Source organism: Carya illinoinensis, chromosome 13, assembly GCF_018687715.1.
Source record: "Carya illinoinensis cultivar Pawnee chromosome 13, C.illinoinensisPawnee_v1, whole genome shotgun sequence".
NCBI classification, from domain to species: domain Eukaryota; kingdom Viridiplantae; phylum Streptophyta; class Magnoliopsida; order Fagales; family Juglandaceae; genus Carya; species Carya illinoinensis.
Window position 1 is genome coordinate 26,064,259 of NC_056764.1, and position 24,253 is coordinate 26,088,511.

General features: G+C 37.8%; 1 pseudogene; it reads left to right on the top strand.

Annotated features, from left to right (window-relative positions):
• Positions 1 to 245: 245 nt before the first annotated feature.
• LOC122292018 lies at positions 246 to 22,840 on the top strand (annotated as a pseudogene).
• The last annotated feature ends 1,413 nt before the right edge of the window (positions 22,841 to 24,253 follow it).

Genomic DNA, 24,253 nt, shown 5'->3' on the forward strand with positions numbered 1-24,253 from the left:
TAAAATTAATCATTTTGATATATAAAATTGGTAACATTTAGATATATGAAATTTGTATTTTTAAGTACATTGTGTTAATTGTAAAATATATAAAAATAATAATTTAAAAAAATAAAAATATAAAAATATTTTATTGTTATTTGGTTCAAAAATGTATAATTTAATGTGAAAATTTTTCTTTATATGCAAAATTAATCTTTAAAAATTGTGATTTTGAAGATATATATAAAAAAATCAATGTTAGTGCTCTCAGAAGTAAGAACAGTGTCTACTCCGCTCGGCTTCTTTAATCATACTAGGAATAAAAATTACTCCATCACGCGACCTCCGAGTTTTGCTTTCTTCGCGGTTCGAATCTTTACAGCAAAAACTGAAAAAATAAAAAATTCTCCGCAGTTAGCCTCTCGGTACTTTCTCTTCCAGAGTTCTCACTTCTCCCTCTAGAATTGGTGGCATAATGTGACCGTGTTTGTTTAAATTGATGGCTAAATGAGCATATTTTCAATTCAGACGAGTTGGGTTTTTATGCGTATAAACTGGGGTTTTGGGGTTTCCAAAGTTTGTTACATTTTTTTTTTTTTTTTTAATCTGCGATTTTGGGCGTGTGGTGTGTTACTGCATGAACTTGGTGAAGGCTAAAACTTTTGCCCTCTGGAGCTACGGACTTGATTGAATTTGTAATTGTTTGATTCTAAGAATTGACTGCCTGTGTGCTTTTATCGACATATAGTTTGCTTAGCTTTTGGGATAGGTAAACTCGTTTCTACAGGTCGTTCAATAAGTGTAAACAGGAAAATTTAGAAAAACATTTTTTATAAATTTTTTTATAACTAATAATTAATAAAACAGGAAAATTTAGAAAATCATTTTTTTTTTTAAATTAATAAAAATATTACCATCAAACCCAAAAACTACGTTCTTTCGCTAAATCTATTGATTTCCTCGTAATAATAATGCTCAAGAGACCCACAAATGAATATCGCCTTGAAAGTCTTCTGCTTGTCAACTTATTTCAACCCACATTGTGTAAGCTATTTGAGATAGTTGCCTTTATTATTATTTCTTGTACACATACCTGCATCACTATAATTTGATTAGAGTGCATCTATGAAGATGGCGTGCTATATTTGAGTAGTCTAAATAATGGGTTTCTTTAAACCTATCCTTGGAGAATTTGCAAGACGGTGTTTCTGTTTATTTAATTTTTGTTTTTATTTTTCTGTACTGCTTATGCAAAACTATAATTTCCATCCTAAATATCTGAGCTCAGCTTTTATATGTAAATCTATTGCAGGAAGGTGCACAAATTGGCACGCTTATTTGGAACTGGTATTGTTTTCTGAGAGTGGACAATTTTTGTGGCTCTGTTGCCCTTTTTGTTTCAGCAGTCTCACTCCTTTTGTATCTCAATGATTTGAGCCAAACACCCTGGAGACTTCTTTTAAAATTTGTCGTGTCACTTTGGATTACAACGAACAATTAATATGATAACCATATTTAAATCTATTATCCATGGTTTAGCTTCACAATTTTTATTTGCTGCTCTGATATTCTTAGATTTTATGGGGTTCCATACACCATTTGAAATGAAGATGGTGAAATGCTTTGTTTTTTGCTCTGTATGTTTTTCTTACAGCATTCATCTTCTGATTCAAGAAATGCAATATTTGATGTTTTGCACCACCTTCGCGATCCTTTTATCATTCAGAAAATTATTTTACCGGTCTTTGTTAGTACTACTGCTAATATTATCTTCATCCCTTGAGAAAAGTCTTTCACATTGCAACCCCCTCTAGTCTTATCTCATCAGATGGGTTCAGCTGAAATTCATACTTTGTTGACAAAAAACAATAAATTCATACACTACAACTCCCTTTGGCCTTTTATTTTGTTTCCTCCTCTCGATATGTGTATACTTCTTCGATGAATTCTTCTGGCCTCTGTGCCTTCTTCACAGTTGCCTTGCAAACGTGTTTTGTTAGACACATAAGATGCCACAGACAAAGGCAAATGCATTATCTGCTGGTAAGCCAGTTGAACCTCAAAAGTTAAGTGAGCCAGAAAAGGCAGTTGAATCTGAAGAGAAGGTTGATCTTGATGAAGATGATGATCCTGAGGAGGAGGAGGAGGAGGAGGAGGAGGAGGAGGAAGAGGTTGAGTATGAAGAGGTAGAGGAGGAAGAGGAAGTTGAAGAAATTGAAGAAGAGGAGGAACTGGAAGAAGCTGAAGAGGAGGATACTAATAATGCTATTGGAGCTGATGCACAGAAAAACAATAGTGGTGGTGAGATGAAGGTTGAAGATGGGGACGAGAAGAAAAAACATGCTGAACTTCTTGCCCTTCCTCCGCATGGTTCTGAAGTATACATAGGCGGCATTCCCTGTGATACTTCGGATGAGGATTTGAGAGTTTTTTGTGAATCTATTGGAGAAGTGGGGGAGGTTAGATGCATTTCTATTTATAAAGTAACCTCTTATGTGCTTTTTCTAAAGATTTATACAAATACCATAGTGTTCTATGGCAACAGGTTCGAATTATGAAAGGCAAAGATTCAGGTGAGAACAAGGGCTTTGCATTTGTGACCTTTAAAAGTACAGAATTAGCATCTAAAGCTATTGATGAGCTGTGTAACAATGAATTTAAGGTAACATAACCTATTTTTCCCTCATTTCTTTGTTGTTTTTCCCTGCATAGGCTGAATGACTTGATGAAAAGTTGGATTTTGAACTTAATGTCAAGTATAATTGATTGTTAAGATATTAAGACAAGTCTTTCTTAAACCCTTTTTGTTGTTTGTTGTTTTGTTTTGTTTTTTGGCGAACATCTTATTATGGCCGTTTGCTATTACTTTCGTATGCTGAAATTGTTAAATCTCTCTCTCTCTCTCTCTCTCTCTCTCTCTCTCTCTCTCTCTCTCTCTCTCTCTCAGGGTAAAAAAATAAAATGTTCAACGTCAAAAGCAAAGCACCGTTTATTCATTGGTAATGTTCCTAGAAGCTGGGGAGAGGAGGATTTGAGGAACATTGTCACTGAGATTGGGCCCGGAGTTACTGCTGTGGAACTGGTTAAGGTCAGTATGTAGTAGTTCTGAATAATTATGGTAATTTTTATTAATTGTTGGCGTTATCTGTTTTCTTTTCAATTTATTTTTTAATTTTTGCTTCTTTTTGTTTGTTTATTATCTGAATTCTCATTGCTTTGAAAAGCATTATGGTAAAAAAACAGCCAGTGGTTTGGAAATTTATTTGTGTATCGAGCGTCGTGTGCTGATGTTATAAAACTGTGTCACAGGATGTAAAGAACACCAGCAATAACAGAGGCTTTGCTTTTGTTGACTATTATAATCATGCATGTGCCGAGTATTCAAGGCAAAAGATGATAATCCCACAATTTAAGCTAGGTGATAATGCCCCAACCGTGAGCTGGGCTGACCCAAAAAATGCTGATTCTTCTGCTGCTTCACAGGTCTCATTAAGTTGCTTTTGTTATTTTGTTCTCTTCTTTTTATTTATTTACTTATGAGTGCTTATAGCTTCCTGTTTTCTCCAAATTTGAGGAGCAACTATTTCAGTTTATGTTACAAGAATGTAGGGTGCTGTTGTCAACAACTGTTTTTTGTGACTGGTGAAGAAAGCTAAATTCTCTTTTAGATAATGCTCTGCAAGTGGTTTATATTGGTGTGCACCTATAGTTTGTAGGACATGTAGGAGTTACGTGACATTGCTGCTTCTGTAAAGCACACTACTTAAAAAAGAAAATTGAGGTGTTACCCATTAAATTAGACTAGTCAGTCAACTGGTTATTTCCCTCTGATGATTTTGATAGCCTGATTAATTTGACGGGTTGGCTTTTAGAGGATCTTGTACACATATTGTGTTATAGTGCCCATAATCCATGCCTGGTTCAGGTGGCCATTCTTCTCTCTTTTTTTTTTCTTCAAGTGTATCAGGGCTTCTCCTCTATTAAACTTATTTCGTTTTCAGGATCTGGTAGTTCTCAGATTTCATTGTTGTTTTCTGTTTGGCCTTGCTGTTTAAAAGTTTTAGCTCGTCTCTTACAGGTGAAGGCAATATACGTGAAGAATTTGCCAAAGAATATAACACAACACCAGTTAAAGAAGCTTTTTGAACATCATGGGAAAATCACAAAAGTGGTTCTGCCACCTGCCAAAATCTGGAAAGGAAAAAAGTAGAATAGGTTTCGTACATTTTGCAGAGAGGTCAATTGCTATGAAGGCACTGAAGAATACAGAAAAATACAAACTAGATGGTGATCATAGCTACAGTTTTGGTTTTTACCAAACCAAACACAATCGAATTAGTGACTCCTGATGCTTGGGATTGTTTTGATTTCAGGCCAAGTTTTGGAGTGTTCTCTTGCAAAACCACAAGCAGATGAAAAGGCTGGAGGGTCAAATTCACAGAAATCTGGATTGCTTCCAAATTATCCCCCTCGTGTTGGTTATGGTTTGGTCGATGGTGCCTATGGTGGTCTTGGTGCACGATATGATGCTGCAGGCTTTGCACCGGTGAGTAATGTTCAAATGTGTCACTCTACTCATTTGTCTGTTCATTTTTCATCGAGAGAAATCTGCATTGATTCCTCTGGAGCCTTTTCTTGAACTCTCATGATTTTGCCTCTTGTACTTGAATATGAACTGACCCCTAACCATGGCCTCATCTTTATCGTGTTGTCTATATATTTATTTATTTTCTGATGATAGGGTTGTCTGATTTTCTGAACTTGATATTTTTAGGTAATCCTTCTTTTCATGTTTTCCCTTAAACTTGAATCTCTTTGTAGGATGCCTGGAAACTTTAACAAAAAATAATACAGAACTAAAAGGCTTTCATGCCACCCTAATGTGCTAGTTTGTTGTGAAAAATATGAAAAATGCAATCTTGAACTTTAAATTTTTTCGTTAATAGAATGGCTATGTGAGAATGCACTTGGGTGTAAATTAGGTGCTTTGGTGCCGCCATCTATGGGCCAGTGCCACGTGTTAGAGTTTTCAAATTGGTGCTAATACATAGTGTATATACCTTACTATAAGCCACTGTAGATAATTTCACTCTCAGTTTTTACACTTGCGAGTAATAATTTCTAGATTTTCTCTGATATTTAGACATACATGCCTTTCAGCCAATGATCTATCGAAGGAGACCAACTCCTGGCTTGTCAATGATGCCAATGCTTCTGCCAGATGGACGGATTGGATATGTTTTGTGAGTACATTCATTCATCTTTTTCTTTAAACAGGCTTATTGGAATGGATGTTAGATTTTAATTATGCATCATGTTTCCTTCTTAATTCCTCCTCTCATTTCCACTCTGGACAGCTTTAGTTTCTGTCATGGCTACTGGCTTGGCAAGTAATCAGTCTATAGTGATGCAGGACCATCTAACCAAATGAGCCCCTCTGGTTAATTGGATTTAGTTAATAGTTAGTACGAGTTTAATTTTAATTGCTTTTAAACACACTAAGTACTTCAGTATATTAATTGCATAGTAAATGACATCTGATCGATATGAATTTTGGCTTTCATGTTAGGCATGAAGAGAAAATTTAATCCAGCAGTGGAATTTTTTGTTTATAAGTAACCATAACAAAATAAGTAAGTAATGTCAATTAAGAATTACAATGAGTTTTTTTGCAGTAACTTGGAATTTGTTATTATAGACTTGTTAGTAGTTTGATTGTTTACTGTTTAATTTTATACTTATACCCGTGTTTTTGGTCTATTTAAAAGGCTATCTGACTAGCATTTGATTTCTAGTGAGATTAATTACCAATGTTAAAAATGATGTATGCATAATTAAGGACTAGCACCCAACACCCTAAAATTGATTGGTAAGTTAGTAATGCACCAGATTGATATTGAATTCATGATAGTGCCTTTCATCTGATTCTTCTAGGGGAGGAAGTACCATTCGAGGCAGAGCTCGTTGGCATCCTTATATGAAAAATATCTTAAGAAGCTTAAATACGGATTTTACCATCATAGTATCAGAAAATTCTACTAAAAATTTTCTTCAGTCTATGGATCCTTTGCCCTTGCTGTGATCCTCTCTGATGCACGTTACCCATATAATACTGTGGTGAAGACAAACTGAATTTATTGGCCAGTTGGTTCTTTAAGCTATCTACCATATAGGATGAAATGGCGGGCATTTTTCTTGTGGAAGATGGATTCCCATGGGCCATTGCAGGTGTATATGGCCCAGATCTTGACATATAAAGAAGGTTATTATGGGCAGAATTGGCGGGGCTTTATAGTTGGTGGGAAATACCGTGTTACATAGGAGTAGACTTTAATGTCACTTGTTCTTCATTTCTCAGCAAGACCTTATGGATATTCCATTAATCGGGGACACCTTCACATGGTCCAACAGCCATAAACATCCATCTTGGTCCAAGATTGATAGATTTCCTGTATCTTCAGATTGGAATTGCATTTTCCAGATGTAATTCAAAAAAGACTTCCTTGGTTTTGTTCATTTACCTTAGATTGTTGAGGCATTTGAGGGGGATGGAGGTATATTAAGTTTGAGAACACGTGGCTTAAAGGTACTCTGGAATTATAGACGAAATTAGACATTTGTGGACTTCTTACTTCTTTCAAGGTACTCTCAAGTATCATAATTGCTTGCAAGTAAAAGGCACTAAAGAATGATTTTGACACAATGGAATGAATAGGCTTTTGGTAATGTGGTGTAGCAGGAGTGCTCTCTCTTATAGATTTTATATGGTTTGGAGGGTGAGGAGAAGGCAAGCCCAAGCCCTCTTCAAAGTTGAGAGAACTCGTGTTAGGTGTTCATAGAACTTGATAGGGTTTCTTTAATGGTGGAGATCTCTTGGAGACAGAAATCAAGGGCACTATGGTTGAGGGAGATAAATGCACAAGGTTCTTCCACGGATTGGCTAACTCGCATAGGAGGAACAATCCCATTGAGATGATGATGGTGGACAGGGCAATTTCCTTTGACCAAGCTGCCATCAAGAATCACATTGTACAATATTACGAGCACCAACCCTTTGAACAGTTTGCATGGAGACTAAAATTGGATGGCTTAATATTCGAGACAGTAGATTGACAGGATTTTTGAATAAGATGACATTTACAAAGTGGTCCAAAGCATGGCTAGTGACAAGGCTTCAGGCCTGATATTCACCATGGCTTTCTTCCAAGTTTGTTGGGAAGTGGTTAAGATGACCTAATGAATGTGTTTCAAGAGTTACATGCAATGAAAGGTTTGAAAAAAGTCTTAACGCTACTTTCACAGCCCTTATTCCTAAAAAAGGCAGGGACAGTGGATGTAAAAGATTATTGCCTAATTAGTCTTGTGAATGGGGTCTATAGGAGCTTATCTAAAGTTTTGGGAAACATATTGAGTATGGTGATGGAGAAGATAAGATTGAAACCTAAAAAAGGCGTTTACCAAAGGTAGATAGATTCTAGTCTTGGGATTATTTGCAAATGAATGCTTGGATAGCATGCTCGAGTCTAGAGGTTGTGGGATACTTTGCAAGTTGGACATGGAGAAAGCATAACGCCCTGTCATTTGGAATTTCTTGCTTTGTTTGCTTGCAAGAAGTGGCTTTGGGGAGAAATGGTTTTTTAGTTGGGTTTCTTCAACAACTCCCGTGGTCTGAGATAGGGGGACTCGCTTTCTTTGCTGCTTTTTATTATCTCCATGGAAGCTCTTTGTGAGATGATCTTAGCTCTTGTGGATGGTGGCTTTCTCTCGAGCGTCTTGATGGGGAATACCAACTATGGCTCTCTTGATATCTCTCACCTTTTATTTGCCGATGATACCCTCATCTTTTGTTGGGGCACCAAGGTTACATTCAATCTTTGAGGGCACTTCCCTTATGCTTTGAAGCTGTCTCTGGTTTGGAGGTGGAAAATGTTCCTAATGTAGTGAATCTGGCCAGTCTTTTGGGATGCATGGTATGTTCCTTAGCCATGAAATACCCTGGTCTACCTTAGGGTGCTCCTTTTAAGATGGCCTGCATTTGTGATGTTGTGATTGAAAAGGCGGAGTTTAGATTGGCTAGCTGGAAGAGGTAACCTATCAAATAGGCTTACATTAACGAAAAGAACTTTCTCTAATGTGCCCACATCCTTCTTGTCTTTGTTTCCACTTTCCACAAAGGTTGCCAACGGTATTGACGAGCTACAACTAGATTTCTTGTGGAATGGGATGGGACGATTTTAAATTCCATCTTGTGAATTGGAAAACAGTATGTGTACCAATCTCCGAGGGTGGATTGGGTATTCGTAACTTGATGGTGTTGAACCAAGCTCTTTTGGGGAAATGGATGTGGCGATACCAGTAAGAAAAGGAGGTTTTATGGAAGGTTGTTGTAGATTTGAAGTTTTGTGAAGCATGGGGTGGCTGGTGCTGAAATGAGGTACATGGACCACAAGGGTTGGGTTTGTGGAAGCATATAAGAAGAATTGGGAGGCCTTCTGAGTTTTTTGATTTATTGTACTCTCTACAAGAGTGACAGTGTGAACTATAGACAAGATCATTTGGAGTCCCTCAAAGAAAAGTAGATTCAATGTTCTCCTTGCTAGCAAGGCATGGATGCCTATCTATGGAGGAATATATGACTAAAGCTCCCCTAAAAGTAGCTTTTTTTTTTTTTTTTTTTGGTCTGGACTGCTTCCTTAGGAAAGATAAACAACCTAAGGGAAAGTCAGATCGTGGTGTTGGATTGGTGTTACATGTGCTAGAAGGATGGTGAAGCAGTGGATCATTGGCTTCTACACAACAAGGTGGATAGGACTTTGTGTGACGGGGCTGTTTTGTGAGGGTGGGAATGTCATGGGTCATGCCTGGAGAGGCCTCCAAGGCAACCACCAGTAGCGGCAATTTTGAAGACGGCTCCTATATGTATGTGTTGGTGCATTTGAAGGGAAATAAATGATAGAATAGAAACTTTGAAGCAAACGTTGGATGAACCGAAAGCTTTCTTTTTTAAAACCTTGTTTCTTTGGGCTTTGGTGATAGGTTTTAATGGGCTAAATGTCCATGAGTTTCTTATTTCTATTGTAAATCCTAGTTAGATATTAATCATGTTATGTCCTGTGTACTTGGGTTATTCCTCTTATTTTATTATTAAAACTTCTCAGTTGTGTATCAAAAAAATATTGTTCGCGCCATACATGCTAGGTCAACTGAAATCCATCAAGTTGGGTTCATCTAGATCCATCAAGGTAGAATTTTTACTTGGGTTCCATCAAGGCAGGTCAACCCATATCCATTAAGCACTGTTGGTCTAGGCATTTTGGCCTGTTCAGACACAGTTTGGTTTGGTTCTGACTTGAGTCAGTTCAGGTCAGTATTTCTAGGTTGGTTTTGAAGGTCTTTTTGGTCAGTTCATTCCTATGATTTCTGGTTCAGATTCCTGTTTTTCCCGTTCCTCCTTTTCTGCCAGTTTGGTTATCTTTCTGCTGGTTCTGGATTAATGCTGTCAGTTGAACCAATTTTTGGTTGGTTCGAATCTTATTTAACTCGGTTTTGGCTCTTCTAGGCTGGTTTTGGTTGATTTTTCCTTGCAGCAGCTTTGTCATCTTTTCCGATCTCTTCAAGGTTTAGTAGATCAATCTTATTTATGGAGATTCAGTTGCTTTAACACTGGTTGGTTATCTGATTCTTTAGTGGTTCTGTTGTTTTTGTTGATTTTGTGCAGTTCAACTTTGGTTTACCCTCAATTACTTGCTGGTTGCTCTTGGATTGACCCACTTGTTTTGCATTGGTCTTGTTGCCTGGTTAAGTGGAAGCTTGCATAATTGTTGGTTGGATTTTTTTTGTTTTCTGCAACTTATAACGGCTCCAAAACCGAGTTAGCGAGATTTTGGTCTGCATGAAATGCCCCCAATGACTAATGTTAAATTGAATGGAAAAAAGGAATGTGTTTAATAAGCTGAATCCATAGAGTTCTAGTAATACCGATATTGAGTATAGGAGGGTAGTGGGAGGGATTCCACATTGCCTAGGAGGGAGTAGTTCTTAAAATTGGCGGAGATGGGAGAGACTAGGAATGTCCAAACAAGTTGGGGGTCTTGGATTCCGAGATATGCATTGTTTCAACAGAGCGCTTTTGGCAAAACAAGTCTGGAGAGTCTACAAACACCCATTCTCCCTAGTGTCCCAGCTCTACAAAGAAAAGTACTTCAAGCATTCTCAGGTTCTTGAAGCCCAACTTAAACCTGGCTCCTCTTACATTTGGCAAGGGCTATGCTCAGTTATGGACCTAGTCAAGAAGGGTTTAGTTTGGCGAGTAGGCAATGGTAACTCTATACGAATATGGAAGGAAAAATGGATCCCAAAAGCAAACACTTTTGAGGTACAAACCATTCCCAACACCCTCCCACCAGAATCTACTGTCTCTTGCCTCATTGATTCCAATAGCCTCAGTTGGAAAAAAGAGTTAATTGAAACTGTCTTCAACCCAGATGAAGTGGAACTTATATGCAGCCTGCCCATTAGTCTCAGAGGTGCTGTGGATGCATCAATATGGGGCTACTCAAAAAAAGGATCCTTCATGGTCAGAGGTGCCTATTTTGTCGACTTGGACTCAAAACATCAGAAGTTTGGGGAATCTTCGGGAAGCAACCAGGCCGAGAGTTACTAGAAAGAAATCTGGAAGCTTGGAGTGATGGGGAAGGTAAAACAGTTCCTTTGGAAATCAGTTTCAAATCTCCTACCCACAAAGGAAAATCTGTTCAAAAAGAAGATATTGGATAGTCCTCTTTGCCCTGTATGCAACGTGGAAAATGAAACGCTTCTCCATGGTTTATGGGAGTGCCCTGCTGTAAGGGATGTTTGGGGGGAGAGGGATTCCCCCGTCTCAAAATGGGGGAACATTTTTGATAATTTTGCTGACTTGTGGGCTGATCTCTGTTGCAGACTTGAAGTTAGAAACCATGACTTAGTAGCTGTAGTCTGCTATAGAATTTGGCAAAGGATGAACAACTTAATTTTCAGGAACAATTTCTATGGCCTGAAAGCTCTAATAAGAACTGAAATTTCTGATATTGAGGACTTATCCACGGCACAGGAAGATTATTTGGCAAGGCAAGGGCCCGAGATGCATCAAGCTGTTGAGACACGCTGGCAACCTCCTCCTTCTACATGGCTCAAGGTAAACTTTGATGCTAGTCTCCATAAATCTGAGTTGTTGATGGAAATGGGTATTGTAATCTGAGATTCAAATGGTGATCCAATTATTATGTTGGCTGCCCACAAAGAATCAGTCTCCTCTGTCTTCCTAGCCAAAGGTTTTGCTCTGCTGAGAGCCTTCACTCTATATGCTGAAATGTGAATAACGATGGCCGAATTTGAAGGAGATGCAAAGATGGTCATAGATGCAGTCAAGGATTCTACTCCAGACAATTCATGGCATGGACAACTTATTGAAGACCTTAAGCATGCACTAGGGACCCATCCATGTTGGAAACTTTCCCATGTTAACAGAGTGGGCAACAAAGTAGCCCATGAATTAGCAAAGCTAGCCTTTTCTTTTGTAAATGAAACTATTTGGTTGGAGGAAGTGCCGTGTGTGGTCGCACTTCTCATTTCTTTTGACAAACTTTGTTCTAGTGGCTTATGAAATACTATAAGTTCCATTAAAAAAAAAAAAAAAATTACAATGACTCCAAGGGACTAATTGTGACATTGACTAGCCTTTTTGGAGAATAGCTCTGATGTGACTTGAGTTTTTTTCAGGCATTTATAAATGGTATTAGAGTTAATCCCAATAAAAACTCTAGGACTTGGATCATGTTGGCTGCAACAATTAATGAGGATGTTGGATTTGGGTCAGGTATTGTTCATCCTCCTTCCCCAACAAGACCCTTGATGTAGTAGAGCACTAGGTTTTCATTCTCGGTCGCTGTGAAGCAACAAAATCCTATTAGCTCAGGTCCTTAAAGGATCTCTAGGTTGCATAAGATCCAATACTTGGTATAATGTTCTTTTGTCGTCTCACCATCATCAGTGCTGCGGACTTCTGTGTTGTTACTGAAACTCGTGGACCTTCCTTAATGCCTTCTTTGTTCATTGGGCCATCATAAACTCAGAGTCCGATTCTGATCAGAGTTGGACTTGTAGAGTTGAGATTTAAATGAAGTTGGATTGATAGTTTTTACATAGCCCCTATCAGATTTAGAGTGGACACCTAATAGGTATTCCTGAATTGGTTTGTTAGTTGGTACCTAGTACCTACGTCGGGACAACTGAAGAAATATTCTTAAATGATCTAAAAAGCTCATACCATAATAGTAAGGTCTCATTTGGTTACACAAATTGGATGAGATGAGAAAAATGTGAATAGTAGTGCGATAGTTTGTATCTAGTAGTGAAATAGTTGGTACCTAGGTTGGGACAACTGAAGAAATATTCCCAAATGATCTAAAAAGCTCATACCCTAACATTAAGACCTCATTTGATTACACAGATAAGATGAGATGAGAAATATGTGAATAATAGTGAGATAGTTTATGAATAGTAGTAAAATGATTTGAATTAAGATGTTTTATGGAGTTTTGGGAAATGAGAAAGAAAAAGTTGAATAAAAATATTATAAAGTTAAAATATTATTAGAATATAAATTTTTCATATAATTTTTGTTATAGGATTTGAAAAAGTCGAATTATTTTTTCTGTTTTGTTTGAAAATTTAGAAAAGTTGTAATAATTAGGTAATGATTAAATGAAAAAGTTGAAAAGTTGAAAATGTGATTTTTTTTTTTATTTTTTTTATTTTTTTTTATCGATAAACAAATTTTTATCGATCAAAAGAGTAGGCATAAGCCCAAGTATACGGGATATATACAAGAGCAATGCCTGGGCGTGCTAGTTTAGAGATACAAGCAATTCATGAAAAGTCATGTCATGGAAATCAATTACAATCGACCAATGGAGTAAGTATTGAAAAACAAATATCTAAGCTCATCCATTGATCGCTCTTAGTTTTCAAAGCTTCTTGGATTCTGCTCCCTCCAAATGCACCACAATAGACATAAAGGTATCATCTTCGGTATGGATGCAATTTTAGAGTTGTCTCGAATACCTCTCTAAGAAGCTAGAAGGTCACATACTCTTTCTAGCATCACCCAAGCTAACCCCATTCGAGTAAATACTTCATTTCACAAGGTCATGACAATCTCACAATGTAGTAGTAGGTGGTCAATGGACTCTCCGCTCTTCTTGTACATATAGCACTAGTCCATAACTATAATACAATGTTTCCATGGAAAAAGTGTTTGTGTTTGAATGGTGTTTGGATGTTGAAATGAGATAAGATGAGATGGGACGAGACCATATGTGAAACGAAATGGGACCTAAGATTTATAGTGCAGAGAGAAGACATTGCTTGTATTCTCTTGCTAATTAGAATTTTTTGTGCATCTTGTAAAGGAATTATCGGATCACTCTAGATGAAGATGATGCATGGGACTATGTGCCCTTCATTAGAAAGGGCAATCTAGACTTGACAGTGTGACAGATTTGGATATTCAGTATTAGAAATGCTAGGGACAACCGGCCTGTCCCTACCGTGGACTCGGCTCCTACGTGGCGCACACTCTAGACGATGTTGTTGAATTTGAACAACAAAATGAACCGAGCCACCCACTTCATATTCTCCCCTTCTTAGTCTCTTCACCCAACTTCAAAACCCACTATCTTTGTCGTTCTCTTCACCTACCTTCAACTCCTCCCCACCAAATCACCCATCTTCTGGTTTCTAAAAAAACTTCTTGTGAAATGAACAAGGAGTCTGCTATGCCATAATGCTTCTTCGGGTCTCATTTTTTTTCCTTTCTGTTTGTCATCAAACCCAAGCGTGATTTTTCTCTATTTTCTTAGCAACCAAAACAGACTGTTACGGACTATTGCAGACTATTGCGTGATTTTCTTCTATTTTCTCGGCAACCAAATAGGTTGGCACGGACTATTTTTAGATTTTCCTCTGTTTTCTCGGCAACCAAACTGATTTTCCTCTACTTTCCTCTGTTTTCCTCAAGGTTCTTTTGCCAGGCTTCGAGCTTGTCTTTGTTTTTTGAGGATAACTGCAGGTTGATGTGGGTTGGTGTGGGTTTGTAGGCTTTGGTACGGGGGTGAAGACAACGGGGATGTAGGTTTGGGGGAGAGGGAGGACGATGGGAATGGAGCTTTGTGGAGAAGAGAGAACACAGAGTGGCTTCGTAGATTTCATGGAAAAGAGAGAACACAAAGGGACACCAAAACTGGAGGGAAATTGTTTTTGCTTCTCGAGGTCTTGATGGGATGAGAACGCGGAGGGAAATTGAAGGGAAGAAGAGGTAAAGAATGAGATAGAAAGAAATGACGAGAAAAACAAAAGGCAAAGGAATCTTATCTCAAAATAAAATGATGTTGTTGTGTTTTTTATGCCATGTAGGACACGAGGCCGCGGCGGGGGCATCTCACGGTTGTACATAGCGTTTTTCATTTAGAATTGAGATCCAACGTCGTGAACATAGTGGAATGTTGTTGGAATGGAATTTGTGATACCCCAAGTGATAAGGGTAGCTGGTGTAGGGGATCCCACATTGTTTAGGAAGGAGAAGTTCTTGCTCTTTATAATGGTTCCAATGGGGTTCCAATTGTATAATTGATATGTCCTTTTGGAGAATAGGCCCAATGTGGCTCGAGCCTCCCTTAGGGCGTTACAAATGGTATTGAAGCCTATCCAAACCAGAAATGTGAGACTTGAGCCATGCCACTTACTACAGACTGGCCCGACAAGAGCGTTGGGAATTTAAGGGTGGAGATTGTGATACCCCCATACTTGACCAACAAGGGTAGAAATCTTACATTGCTTGGGAAGGATAAGTTCTTGCTCTTTATAATGGTTCTAATAGGGCTCCAATTGTATCATTGACTAGTCTTTTTGGAATATAAGCTCAGATGTGTCTTGGGCCTCCCTTGGGGCATTACAAATTTGCCCTACTCAGATCATACAACTCTTACGTAATCTTAAATAATCCACTCTAAGATAACATGGGGTATAGAAAAGTTCTCTCCCAGTACTTTCATTATAAATATAAAAGAATAATTAATAAGAAATTTTATTACCAAGAATAGGCACAACCCAAGTACACAAGATGTATACAAAGGAAATACCTACTACACTCTAGAAAGAAGAAACTAAAACAGAAACAGATTCAGTACATCATCATCATTCCCTTAGCCCACAAACTCCAATTAGAAAAGAAAAAATTCCGAAGATCTTCAAAAGAATGCTCTATCTTCAAAACATCTCCCATTTCTTTCCAACCATAGATGCCACATTAAACACAAAGGAATCATTCTCCATTTGGCAGCTATGCATGTCCCTGCCTCAAAACCACGCCAACATGCAAGAAGATCCAAAACTTGCTTGCATCACCCAATATAAACCTGTCCGACCAATAACCTCATTCCACAAAGACTTTGCCACCTCACAATGTAAAAAGAGATGATTTACAGATTCACTGTCCATCTTGCACATGATACACCAATCAGCTATACACAAACCACGTTTTCTAAGGTTATCCGTGGTCAATACTTTCCCTAGAGCAACCACCCAATTGAAGAACGCCACCTTTGTAGGAATCTTTACCCTCCAAATGCTTTTCCAGGGGAATACACAGCCAGAATAACAATTAAGCACCTTATAAAAAGAATTGACTGAAAACCTGAAATTTCCAGCATGGTCCCACAGTAGCTGCATCACTTTTGGGTTATAAATTCCTCCCAAACAATCTGAAACAACATTCACCTCCCAGTCATTTGCATCTCCAATAAAGTCAACATTCCATAGAATATTATTATTTGTACATTGAAGGTAATCTGCCACAACAACGTTTTGATCCCTTGCAATTCTATAAAGAGATGGAAAATCTGATTTAAGAGCTAATTCTCCACACCAAATGTCATGCCAAAAGAGAATCCTCTTCCCTTCGCCCACCTTAAACTTAATGTGTTCAGAAAACTCCCCCCAACCTTTCCTAATAAACTTTTACAAACTCACCCCATATGCTCCTCTAACTTCATTAGAACACCAATTCCCCCACCCACTCCCATATTTAACAGCAACAACATTCTTCCATAAAGCATCTCTCTCTTCATGATATATCCAAAGCCATTTTCCAAGGAGTGCTTCATTAAAAAACCTCAAATTTCTCACCCCCAATCCTCCACAAAAAACCGGTTGAGAAACCTTGTTCCAACTAACCAAATGAAACTTCTTTTCCTCTCCTATTCCTCCCCATAAGAAATTACAATAAATTTTCTTAATTCTTCTAGCAACCCCAGCCGGCAAAGGGAAAAAGTGAAAGAAAATAAGTAGAAAGATTAGACAACGTACTCTTGATCAAAGTAATTCTTCCCCCTTTAAACAAATATAACTTTTTCCATCCAGCCAAACTTCTCTCGATTTTCTCAATCACCCCATCCTATATCAAAACAGATTTATGAGAAGCCCCCAAGGGAAGACCAAGATACTTCAGTGGCATTGAAGAAATCTTAGACTCCAAAATATAGCCAAATCTGAAATATTGCCTACTGCACCCACTGGTACAATTTCAGACTTGTTTAGGTTAATCCTGAGACCCGAAACAGCTTCAAAACATAACAAGACTCTCAAAGTACTAATATGTTCTTGGTTGGGCTCACTGAAAATCAAAGTGTCATCAGCAAAAAGAAGTTGAGATAATTTATGCTATTACTCTGTTCCTCATTTCCCACCTCAAATCCTGATAAGTACCTTCCTTCAACTGCCGCTTCCAATGTTCTACTCAACGCATCCATGACAAGAACAAAAAGAAAAAGAGAGAGCGGATCTCCTTGTCTTAAGGCACATGTACTATTAAAAAACCCAACCGAGTTGCCATTCACCAAAATGGAAAATCTCGATGTCGAAATGCAATGTTTGATCCACATACACCATTTCTTTCCAAAACCATATCTCCCAAGCAAATACAAGAGAAAATCCCAACTAACATGGTCATATGTTTTTTCCATGTCCAGTTTAATTGGAATTCCATATTCATTTGATTTAATTATGCTGTCCACATACTCATTAGCAACTAAGACCGAGTCAAGAATATGTCACCCTCTTTCAAAGGCATTTTGAGATTTCGATATAATATATCCCAACACCACACTCATACAATTAGATAACACCATAGAGATTATCTAGTATACCCCATTCACCAAACTAATAGGCCGAAAATCCCGCATCTCCACAGCCCCTAACTTTTTGGGAATAAGTGTGATAAATGTAGCATTGAAACTTTTCTCAAATTTCATAAATGTATACAATTCAAGGAAAGCCTTCATAATATCATCCCGCACTATATCCCAACAAAATTGAAAGAAAGCCATTGAGAAACTACCCGAACCTGGAGCCTTATCCCTTGCCATTCCTCTAACCACATTAGGAACTCCATCCTCTTCAAAAGCTCTCTCTAACCATTCTGCACTTGCTGGATCAATGGAGTCAAAAAACAGTCCATCAAGCTTTGGTCTCCAAGAGTATTCTTCGCTGAACAACTTCTCATAGAAATTGACAATGTGATCTTTTATGACCTCTTGATCTGAAATGGTGTTTTCACCATCTTGAAGAACCTCGATAGCATTATTTCTTAAATGAAAGTTCGCCATACGTTGAAAAAATTTCGTGCACTTGTCACCTTCCTTCAGTCAAAGGACCCGGGATTTCTGCCTCCAAGAGATTTCCTCCATTAAAATGATCTTCTCTAATTCATCCACCACCACTTTTTTTTCTCTCCAATTCCTGTCCAGATATGACCCCCAGCAGCTCCCTTTCCTCCAAATTCTGCAACTGCTGCATCAAAAGTTTCCTTCTATTTACCTTGTTCCTCAACATTCCACTTCTTCAAATCTGTCTCTAGTTCTTTGAGTTTACCAGCAATACAAAGCTCGAAGTACCAGAAAAAGAGTACGAAGACCACCAAGACCTCACCCTATCCACAAAACCCTCAGCCTCCAACCACATATTGTCAAATTTAAAATACCTTAGCCCTCTAAAAGTGCCACCACTCTCCAGCTTAATACGATAATGGTCAGAACACATTCTCTGTAACCTTTTCTGCCTCAAATCAGGAAAACAAACCTCCCAAGAAGCTGAAACCAGAAATCTGTCCAGCCTTGACCTTGCCCTTCCATTGGACCACATAAAATCCCCACCAACCATCGGTAGATTGATCAAACCAAGCTCAAAAATCAGATCTGAAAAAGCATTCATGGCATGAGATGAATAATTATCCTCCACTCTCTCTCTAGGATACCGTGTAATGTTGAAATCTCCTCCAAAACACCAAGGAACATCCCAACAGCATCAAAGACCTGCCATTTAATCCCATAAAATACTCCTACTATTATCCATGTTAGGACCATAAACCCCCGCGAAAGCTCATTCAAATCCATCATCCACGCTTTTGAATCAGCAAGCAACCATAAACTCTCCCACATAATGATCTACCATCTCCACTAACCTTCCATCCCACATAACAATAATACCACCGCCTGAAGCCCCATTTGAAACTAATTCAACCCATCCCACACATTGACATTTCCATAAACTATTCACAATTGTTTGATTTAACCAACTTCAGCTTGGTTTCTTGGAAGCAATTAACATCAGCACTCCACTTTCAAATCATATTCTTCACCCTAAGATGTTTGCTATAGTCGTTCAGACCCCTCACATTCCAAGAGATGGTTGTTGGTTTCATTGATGACTATGAACAACCCTCTCCTTACCTTTATCTCTAACGACGCTTCCTCCCTTTCAGTTATAATTAATGGAGCACGATAACCTCTTTAATTCCCTCTCCTTCTTTAGAGCGGATCTAACCAATGGAGGTTAACTAGCCTATATGGCTATTAGAAGTGCTCTAAATTTTTTCTCAAATCCGACACAAGATTGCCACACAATCCTTGATTTCATCCACTTTCCTCATCACACCCAATCAGATGAAGAATTGGGCCAATCAATTTCAAGAAGGATAGAACACAACGGATCAGGGTCCATTTCTTCATTAGACTCCCTCAGCTCTCCTAACTCACTTGCCTCTGCTTCCTCCTCCCCCTCCAAGAACCATCTGCAGCTCAGAGTTAAACCTCTGGGTGCAAGTGACCCCAAAAACAAACTCCTCAAAGGACACAGTGACATTACCACTCAACTCCACATCTCCCTCCACCACTTCCACCCCTCTGTCCTCTTGGTGCCTCCAAAACATAGCTCAGTAGGAGCCATTAACGGCTGAGAAGAGAACCTCCCAATCCCAAGATGAGTATCTCCCATCAGAACCTCGGCCTCAAAGGGGGGCTACAAACTCCCCTTTGCTGGAGTTGAACTCACCACCTGAGTACCCTTAAAGGGATCGACTATCACCTTCATCCCTTTTTGTGAAGAAATTGCAACCTCTTGTGCCGTCGAGGCTTTATTCTGGGCCTCCTCAGAGTTCCGATTCCCAGATCTGAGCAAATGAAGATTCCCAAATCAGGGTTTATTCTAGTCCCCTTGAATTACTTGAGGTGCACTTGCATAAAACTTCTTGCCAAGAGCCTATGTACCCCAGGAGTAGTTGGGACTTTGATCTCAGATATCCGGTGGCAATAAAAAAATACTTTAAAATAAAATATAACTGAGAAATCCTATTATAATTCTAAAATCATTGGTATTCATTAAAAAAAAAAAGAATCTAAAGTCACTGTTGCACTAAAAGACTCGTAATCTAATAAAACAAAAGTAATTAATCAAGAAACCTGCTCCCTAAAATAAATCCACTACATGTCAGAGACTCCCTCAAACTTTACCATTTGCAAATGGTGTGCAAACTCCATGATATGCCAATCTTTTTTGAACTTGCCGCATTTTATAGATTTGGACTTGAACTAATATGTGTCTTCTACTCATACAATTGTATGATAGTTTTGAGTTACAATCTGCATTATTCCCTCCAACCTTCTCTTCGGTTGGAGAGAATGCCACTAATTCTGAATTTCTTTGCCTTAATCCTTGGGATGGCTGATCGTACCCATCTTCCTGTTCTTTTGTAATCTCATTTCATGGCTATAGTTTTTTTATGAGCATCTCTTGGCCATAATAAAGTTGAAATTGCTTGGCCTGGCTTGAAATAGAATAGCATTCAACAATTTTTCACCAAAAATGAACTTTTCTTCACAAAATCCAAAAGTAATATTTTGTTTAGTTAAATTTGGAAAAAAAAAAAATCCTCAACTCCAAGAAAATCAGCATAACTTAATTTTCTCAACACCTAATTGAAATTCCTAATTTCACCATCATCTTTATTTGCACTAGGTCGTTGTCGTTTGGATAGGTATTTTTGATTGGTGTGGATGCGTAGTCTATGGAAGAATGTTCCTCCTCAAGGTCATCTTGCTATGCGTAGTCATCCATGGAGTCTTTTTCCTCCACCTCTTCAATCCAATTGATAACTTCTCCTTTGATACTATCCTTGCTATTCTCATCCGCAAAAGGCAGATTTGGTTGATGGAAAAAGCTGTGAGTGACATCTAGAGCATCAAATTGATCAGTCTTCCAAAACACTCCTTCATGTACTGTAAAAAGGCCTGTAGTTGCTCCCCTAGTGTTGTTCCAACACATTCACAGGCATTGTTAGTCCGTGCATGTTGTCCACCTCCACCCTGTCAAACTTGCTTCAATACCCTCAAATGAGAGTTTTCCCCGTATATTATATAAACTGAGCCTTAATTAGAGTCTAGAAATTATCTGTAAAATAGGAAAGAATAAAGCAATACATGAGAGGAAATACTACTAGCGCCCATACACATATATACAACTACTGCTATTTACATAAATATTTACTGCCAGATATAGATATCATTGACACACCCAATACTTCTCTACCTACCATGGTAGAAATTGAACCTACAACACTGATGCCAATTGATGCAGTTAGTTCTTTGTTTTTGGCTCTGATACCATCTGATGCAGCATACAGAGTCTGGATCTGACATTGCAAGTGTGGCAGAATGTTGTAGGAATGAGATTTACCCCACTTAGATCACACCCCTCAGTAATCTTAAACATTTCGCGCTCAGATAACAAGGAATCGGGGAAAACTCGATCATAGGGTATTTTTATTATAAATACCAAATACTAATCAGCAACTTCTCAATAATGATCATAGATTGCCTTTATATAGACTTCTTTAAGACTTCAAAAATAAAATAAAACTCTATAACAAATTCTATTATAATTCTAAATCTTTGTTCCACTAAAAGCCTCTTAATCTAATAAAACAAAAGTATGTAATGAAGAAACTTGCTCCATAAAATAAATGCACTACACGTTTAAGACTCCTACAAGCCTCCAATTTCCAAGCAATGCAAACTCAATGATATGCCGATCTTTTTTTAACTCATGGCATTTGACAGATTTGGACTTAACTTATCTGTGTCTTCTACGCCTAAAATTGTATGACAGTTTTCAGTTACAATCTTCATCAGAATTGCTCCCTGAAAAGCTACAACTGGTAAGAATCCCTACGCAGATGCATACCTGTACTAATTCGCATCAACAGACCATAGAACTTCTGCTGAAAGCCTTAATAGCATAAACTTCTGATGTTCCTTAAAAGGAACTTAAACTACAGCTCCTCCAATCATTAGAGGAAGATGATCAATAATCTGAGACAATGGAGATACTAGTTGTTAAGTGGAGGATCTGGACCCCCATGGCAATGACTGTAACAGATAGATGTAATGGAGATGTATTCTAAGCAGAAGGCATTGCCTGGGAACCTTTTCCTACATTGTGAATCCTAAGTGAGTGTTGTCTAAGTGTGTTTTAACATTCCCCTTCAGACTTCTGTACCATTGAAATATAATTATGTCCCTGTTAGCCACAATTTCTTAGTACTAGTTATTTTGTGCATGTTATAATGGTTAAGAAAGATTCTGTTAATCTTTTGTTATTGGACTCGTTTGGAAGTTCCTGAAGTATAAAGTTTAGGTCTATTTTTGGCATTGCTTTGATGCTTTTTTGCCTAGGGTCTTTGAATATATGATTTTGAACAGTGAGAGCATTATTGAGGTTGCTTTGATATTGAGTACTTTTTGCATTGCTTTGATTATTTATTGCCTATGCCATTGTATATATGGTTTTGAACAGAACTTGACATATTGGCTGAATCGCTTTGTTAGTTTGTTCCATGGCTGATGGCTGGTGCACTTTAAGTTTTTGATGATGGTATATTTGATAAACGGACTTCCAACGGCAGATTCAAGATGGGGGGAATATAGGGAATAATTTATGTTGCTTTACATGCCTGGGGAGTGAAGGCCCTTTTTTCTTTTAATCATTGCAGGCAGCAGCCAGGAGCACAACCACATATTCCTTCACATCAAAGAAGTGTCATCAGGGGTGGTGGTGGAAATGGCAGTAAGAGTAGTGTCAGTACAAGCAGGGGAAGGCACAACGACGATGGTGGCCGTGGGCGCAGGTATCGCCCATATTAGTGGCCCCTTTTAGAGTGAAAAATTATACATCAGGAACTGGAAGCGTTTGTTTTAATCCCAAGCCTAAATGTTGTTATATATCTGAATTGTGCAGTTATCTTAATTATTGAAGATTGTTATGGTATTCTTATACTTTGGTCAGTCTTTATTACTCTAGGAATTTCAGTTGTTTTGAGAAATTACAATTTGTACTGCAAATTCGCACTGCCTGTTTTGTAATGTGGTATCAAACTATTGCTTGAGATACTTTGGTACCCTTTAACCTATTAAAGAAGTTTCATTTACAAAAATTTCGTGATACGCTCACGTGTGCAAGCATGCCTAGTGTGGAAAATAAAGCTGCTGACACTATCTGCTTTCTCAACTGTTGTGATCGTTGTAGAACTAGAAGTGCTCAAATCTCATTCTCTAGGCCGCAGGCTACTCGCAACCTATGGACAGGGCTTGGGTTGTACTCGCCCTCGTCCCCATGCCATCCCCATCCTACGGGCTTAGACTTATCTACCATGGTAAAAAAGTCAAAAGTAGAAAAAAAAATCTCGATTCATAAGTCACAGGCACAGGATTCCTGGATTCACAACCCAATTAAAGACCACATATTTGTAAATAAAAAAAAAATATATATATATATCAAACGGACAAGTCTCAGTCATTTCTAGAAAGCTAGATAGGAAAAGTACAGTGGAAACAAAAATTCCTTTGAGAGAGAGAGAGAGAGAGAGAGAGATGACTAATGTCTCATTCATGACGAGGAGAAAAACAATGAAGCAATGAAATGGACAGAGATAAATAGTGCAAATGGGGCTCTAATCGAGCTTAAAACAGCAGGTTTTTGGATTGCCGAATTTGGCTCGAGCTCGAGTTCGAGAAATTTTTATATAATATTTGTTCAAGAAATTTTTAATGGAATTTTTACCACTAACAAATAGACCTTTTATTGAATTGAAAAATTGTAAAAATTAATAAATAATTAATATTTAATTAGATGATATTTATCCATAATAACCATATATTATATACCTACATAAATTACTAATACTTTTAGATAATATGCTAGTATATACATATATATATATCAACTTACTAGACTACTAGTATATGAAATTATTAAATTTTATTGGTTCATTATTGTACAAATTATGCACTTTATATTCAATATATAGACACAAGTGAATAAACATAAGTAATTAGATTATGCACTATATATTTAATTATAAAAAGCTGCTATGTTTATATTATTAACCAATATATATGTATAAATATAAACATTTATCAATGCAAGAATGAATTTTAATCGAGTCAAGCTAACAAGTTGACTCAAGCATAAACAAGCAAGCCTTAGTCGAATTGAGCTAAGTTTAGTTGGGTATGTGTCATTTACTAATTGACCTGATATTCGCTATTATGGGCGAGTTTTTTATTTTTATTTTTTTTACAAGTCAAGTTCAATTCGAATTTAATTGAGCAAGTATTAAGCAGACTATGGATCAAACTAATTCATTCACAACTGTAAGAGCAAAGCATGGAGTGAGAGGAGTGAGTAATGTCAATGTGACATGAGCTAGCTTCTAGCTTAGAGTGGGAGTGGGAGCTACATTAGGGTTAGGTTAGGACAGGAACGAGATGAGAGATTGAGTCTTATTGAAATTGAGTTTGGACCAATTATGTGTGTTGGCGCATTTACTAGAGATCGTGCTAGTTAA